Source organism: Vipera berus (genome assembly GCF_964194415.1).
Source record: "Vipera berus genome assembly, chromosome: 3".
NCBI lineage: Eukaryota > Metazoa > Chordata > Lepidosauria > Squamata > Viperidae > Vipera > Vipera berus.
This window is the reverse complement of record NC_138204.1, coordinates 58,293,746-58,300,589: the sequence shown is the minus strand read 5'-3', so window position 1 is coordinate 58,300,589 and position 6,844 is coordinate 58,293,746.

Sequence of the window (6,844 nt, the reverse complement as noted above, 5' to 3'; positions counted from 1 at the left end):
TATGCCTTTGCTTGCTCAGAGAGGTTGATATTTGGAACATAACCCATCAAAACAGAAACTCATGCTGAAACAATTAAGAAAGGCTCAAATTGCAATCTTAAACTATGGTCACTGGAAAGCAAACAAACAATTAAGCTGCAGAGAAGATTGCTCCATTAACAGCACGAAAGCTCTTAGAAGCATCAGTGTTGCTTTGCTTCTTAGCACTTTGTAAGCTATTTGTGACTTATGATAAAATAAGCCCAGAATAAGAAGCCAAGGGAGTGGAGAGGAAAAGAAACAAGACCACAACTTCTCAAAATGGCAATTCCAGGAAGGGGAGAAGAAGGAGATGGAGAAGAGGAAAAGGAGGAGAACCAATCCAAGTCCAGCTTAGGTGAGGTTATACTTTTAAATGGAGCAGCATTGCTCTCTTTTAGTTCTGAAAATCAAAACACATCATACTTTGGGGGCAGATTAAAGCTTCTCTGTTCTCTTGCATTTTCAAGCAAGACTGGATGTTGAATAAAGATGGTATACCATGAAGGAAAGAGAACAATTAAGGGAAGTGAACTGCTGATATTGCTTCCCACAGCCCACAGTCTGATGGGGTAGACAAATCACTTAAAACCAGGGGACATTACTTTTGAATAACATATTAAAATTGCACTGAGCTGCCCCAAAACAAATAGATAATTGAACAACAGGAGAAAAGACTTTCTAAACATGCTGCAGAGTTGCTGGGGTGGGTGGCTGGGTGAAGAGGGTAATGTATAAGCCAGCAGGAGTGCTTAAGTAACAGCTGCACCACATGCATAGTTGTTATAGGGGGTTACACTGTTCCTAAAGAGGCAGGGTCCCTGCCAGGGGAAAAAAGATGACTTGATGTTACTCTGATGAAGAGAAATAAGAATAAGTACTTACCAGCCATAGGATATGGACTGTAACTTTCCCTCTAATTTGAAGAGACCAGAACATCTATTACCAACTTCCTTTATATATCTTCCACGTAGTCAATAAATTAAAATGCTTAGAATGATAGATTGGAGGCTATCAGTAGTCCAAGAATAAGGAACTATAGAACTTCACATGGGATAGGCGTGATTAAACTTACTTTTGTAAAGCTTTCGTGAAAATGCAACTTTAAACAACTCAGAAGACTCGAAAAAAACAAGACAGAAAGCTGAGTTTTGACTCAGATTAAGCCAGGAACACATTTAATATTAATTTATATTCTCCTTTTTTTCTGAAAAGCCTACCAGGCAATGGGTGCATAGGGTTTTCCTTCCACTCTTCCTGTTCCCACTTCAAGCTTATCCCCCACTCCCTCAGCTATCCCAATTTAGAGTGGAATAGGCTGCTGTAGGACTTTACTTATGTTCATGCAGAATTAGTATTCTTAAGGTGTTTCATTATTTCTTTCCTGATTCCTTGTAGTTCAAATGGCAGATTGGAATTATGGGCTATAATGTCAAAGCAGGGAAATGTCCATGGATAATTGTATAAGTCCCAGGCAGTTGGGCACCTCATTCCCACACTGCTAATAATCTGCTCCACAATTGTAAAATCCATAATGCATACTGTAAAAAGCTGCTACCTGCAGGTAAATTAAAGGTCATTGCACATTTCACAGGATTTGCATGTAACTAAGTTTGAAAAGTACAGAGCTACATATAATAGTTAAGTATATAATTAATGATGTGAAATTAGCTCGCTTTGTTAGCATTCATGAGTAGCAAAATACTTTCAAAATTTCTAGATATTTGTTTCTAGGACAAATATTTTAAAGCCCTTTCTCCATTACTGAGTTGAATTATTATCCATCTGTCCTTGAGTTAGCAGGAAACTACATTGCATGAAATTTGCTGTCCTCGTTGCCAATTTCTGTCCTAACCTTGATTCCTAGCCATATATATTCATCTGAAACTTCGAACAGAGCATGTTTAAAAATAAGACAAAGGCAGTTGTAGAGTTTTTTTTCCTTCTGTGTGAAATAGGTGCAGGGATTTTCATTGCTGCAAGATCTAAAGGAGCCCAGGGCAGGCCAGTGATTTTCATTATTGTTCTCTGCATGTCTAGTAGTCATAAATGAAGACAATCTTGGATCATCATCACCTTCAAACTGCTTCTGAAAATACAGGTTAGAGAAGTGCTATGTGTTTGCCCCTCTTTTCAGGAAGCATAGCTCTTACTCTTTGCACTTATACATTCCACAGTGGGAAAACAGAACTTCCCCAGAATTATAGATTTGATCCAGACTGATATAATCCATTATTCACTAAATAAATGGAGGAAAAAAGGAAATGGATGTGAACTGCACTGATATTCTTATATAGTCCTTTCAGTTCAGTCCCACTGGTGCTAAAAATTGTCCCTGAAGAATAGTTTAAACATTTGTTCTTTTTGAATTCCCCTGGGAAATAGATGGGAGTTTAAGCAGGCAAGAATTTATAGCTCTGCAATCTCACAAGATTATAATTTATTTCACAGATGACAAACTCTTGGCCTGCCCTAGTTATTGCTGCCTGTAAATCTATCCTTCAAAGTACTTTTGTCCTTGCTTGGTTGCTCTGACCTCAGTCAGCATCACTGTATTTCTTATCAAAGACCACTTAACTCCCATTCAATTGGAAGAAACTTTTAAAGTGTTTATCACTGGACATAGTACTTGCTGATCTGAACCTAAATATTTAAGCTAAGACAAGTTCTGTTTTTTTACAGGAAGACTTTTTGCTCCAGACTTATCTATCAAATGACAGCTGGTTTATTAAAGGGATGCCATTCAAAATAACAATGAGAAAAGATTGAACAAAATTGTATCCAGTAAATTTATAAAATAATTATAATTGAACTGTATTAGCTTGATTTGTGATGACCTACAGTTATGGCTAGATGGTTTGGTTTGTATGATAAGTAATCTGAAGGCATATGCAACAGCTATTTACTTTGGATCTACAGAGCTTTTACTACAAATATTGCAAGCCATCAGGGAAGCCTCTAGTTCAGGGGTCCCCAACCCCCAATCTGTGGACCGGTACTAGGTCGCAGCATGCCAGCAACCGGGCTGCACCAACAAGCAAAGCCCCAGCTGCGGGATGCAGGCAGCACACAAAACTACATCCTCTCCGGTCCACAGAAAAATCTCTCTCCATGTAACCAGTCCCTGGTGCCCAAAAGGTTGGGGACCTCTGCTCTAGTTAGTAGTTCGGCTGCACATATACAGTATTGCTTGCTGGGGTAGTGTGATCCTCTGCTTTTTATGCATCCATCAAACAAAAATTACTCAGCTCTGTATGCAGTTAATCTAACAGAGGCACCTGTGTGGCAACCAAGTAAACACAAAACACAATCACAGACTGTTAGATAAAAGAAACCAAGTTGAGGCCCCTAAAAACTCTTACTAGGAAATACAAGATACACTTGTACCCACAGGAGAGCTCTATTGGCCCCCTGGTCCCAGTGCCTAAGTGAATAATCCAGGTCAGCAGAATCAGACATTTGACTGACTATATCTTGGGGGAAGAAGCACCATGAAAGAGAAGACAGCTTTCTAGGATTCAGCAAGTGATGCTGCTTCACTGAAGGAACCACGATTGTGCCTACTCTGCCAGATGGTGGGATGGGCAGAAACCACTGGGGAGCAGAGGTCTCATAAAGTAACTTGTTCCCATGCCACGTGGGGTTTTAAATGTGACAACGAACACCTTGAACTGCACCTGGAAGTCTGTTGGGAGCCATCAGAGTGCAGTATAACATAGGTATACTGTGGAGCACCCAATACTATCTGTGCCACTGCATTTTGGACCAGCTGCAGCTTCTGAACGTTCTTCAGGGACAATCTCATGTAAAGCCTATTACAGTAATCCAAATAGGAGGTGACAAAGGCATGAGTGACTACGAGTAATGCTTCCCAATCTATGAACATGCACAATTGGCACACAAGATGCAAATGTGTCAAGTTTGTCCTGGCAATGGCTGCCATCTGTTTCTCAAGCGGGAGCTGAAAATGCAGGAGTATCCTCAAATTGCACACCAACTCTGCCTGGAAGTGTGTTATCTCATTCAGAATCAATGAGCCCAGGGCAGAGCTCTGAAGTATAACGAAGTATCATAAGGATACTGATTTTTGACCCTATGCTGACAGATGATCTTGCCCAAAGTTTTCATGTATATGTTAAATAGGAATGGGAAGAGAGTTGAGTTCTATGGAACGCTGCAAAAGTGAAACTAGATTTCCAAACCAATTATATGTGTAATAAGATAACTAGTGCATAAGAAAAGTATCAACACCTTTGAATGTCCGGCCTTGCTTGCATCTTTAAGTATGATGCTATTCCCTATTACTGTAATTCTCTTATGTTAAAAAAATAAAAATAAAAATCAGTTCACGAGTATAGCTGTAATGCTTTCTGCTCCTCCACTGAGAAAACTTCTGATTAAATAAGGGAAGAAATGAAATTGTAACATATAGACGTACTTCTGAGTTGAATATGGAAGCTCATTCTTCTTCATAATGGTAAGATGACCAATGCCTTTTTCATATAATTAGTTACAGCGACTTAACACGAGTACATGAAAGGAACATCAGCACCAGAGTGTACAGATCAATATATTATATTTTCCTGACTTGGCATTAGAACTTCCCTCTTGCTGTACTCTGTCAATCCTGAGCTAACAAGGACAAATGTCCAGTTTTATGTGTCCACATTCTAGGGGGATAATAAAAACAGGACTAACTGATCAAGGGACATGCATGAGATTCCAGAGAATAATAAATATGAGACTGTAGACCAGGGGTCTTCAAACTTGGCCCTTTTATGACTTGTGGACTTCAACTCCCAGAATTCGTCAGCCAGCGTGCCTGGCTGAGGAATACTAGGAGTTGAAGTCCACAAGTCATAAAAGGGCCAAGTTTGAAGACCCCTGCTGTAGACTGTGTGGCTTAAATGGTTTAAATAACAAGACATTAAAATGTTCATGCTTTGAAGTCATCAATTTGCATAAATGTTTGGTTTTTTTAATAAATCAGGTATTTAAAAAAAATCCTACAGTATTTAATAGGAATAACAAGTACTATTGTAATTCCTTTAGTTTTTAAAACATTTATTCCACAATAATATATTTAATCTGGTATTAAATTAGCTTTTCCTTTTTAGCAATATTATTTTATTCTGTTTTCAGACAAGATACAATAACATAGATAAAACAACTTAGTACAAAAGGTATACACACATATAATTCTACATACACCACCCACATACACATACCCCATCTTCACAGTAAGCCATGTCAGTATCAAATTATTTCTTAACAGTTTAGATTTAAAAAATTATATTTGCTTTATTTTGCACCATTAGTCTAACATACTGGTGTGAGAGTGTGCGCCTGATTTTCTGAATATTGAATGCATTGAGAAAGTTATAAAAATACCATTCCTCTTAATTTCCCTAAATTTGAACTGTAAATGGTTGGATTGAACCAGTTCTTAACATTTGTTTAGCTGTGAAAATGTAGTAATAAACATTTGTATAAATGTGACTCTTACATAATATAATTTTGAACATAATTAACTGTGATAAGGTCTTACATTTTAATGTGCTAACAGCAGTAAAATACATAATACTAAATGATTCAGATGGTATGTCACAAATATTCCAACTGCTAGATAAGTAAAGGTTTCACACTTATAGGGAGTGAAAAGTTGCCCCTTTGCTGGAACTAAAGATATAGGGTATATTAAAGATATAGGTTATAGAGATCAAAGCTGACACCAGCAAGAGCATAGAAAAACTAAACCAACTAGTGCAAGATCGGAAGATGCAGAAAGACCTGGCCCACAGAATCACCAAGAGTCAAACCAGACTGAATGGATAATATCATGATCATCATCATAATTAAAGATATAGGAGAAGAGGTGGAGCCTGGAGGAGGAGTCAAGAGAGGAATCAGACTGGAGTCATTTCATTCCCCTAAATGATCCAAGTCCAGCCCCCTTTGAATTCCATTGACCCTTATCTAGTGCCAATTTAGTGCAGACTTGTTATTTGACTAGATTCTTGTGTAGAGTTATGAGCAATACATTTTCTTAACTGGAACACAACCTTGCGGTCCTGACAAAATGTCTTAAGAAATAGGAGAAGAGGAAAGAGACCTGAAACCATGAAAGCCAAGCAGCAGGAAATCCAAAAATAAACAAATGGGGTTTGAAACAGAAGCGGAAGGAAGGAAGGAAGGAAGGAAGGAAGGAAGGAAGGAAGGAAGGAAGGAAGGAAGGAAGGAAGGAAGGAAGGAAGGAAGGAGAGATGAAGAAAAGATAAGTGATTAGGGTTACCATCACTTAGGGATCAAGGAGCAGAAAGTTATTTAGACCCTGACTAGGCTGCTGTTTTAAAGGGATAGAGGGGAAAGAGCACCACTGCACCACAATCCCAGGCATCCCTCAGAAAGCCTGTATGAAACAAGAAATAAGGGGTGGTAGCCAGTGGTGGGATTCAAATATGTGAACAACCAATACTCTGTGTGGATGCCGCTTCCGGAAGTCCATTCTAGGCCTGGGCAACAAAAAATTAGCTACCGGTTCTACCCAAGTGGTGTGAACCGGCTGAATCTCACCACTGGTGGTAGAATCAAGGAACTACCAACTCAGACAAACAAACAAACATTGAACACCTGCCCAATCAAGAAACCACCAAGACCACTCCCATGAACACTTACACAGCAAGCCACTAGTAGAAAATAAGACCTACCTGGAAAATAAGCTCTAGCATGATTTTTCAGGATGCTCATAAGCCCTACCCTCAAAATAAGCCCCAGTTAAGAGCATCAGCCAGCCAGATGCATTTATTACCATATTTCCCAGAAAATA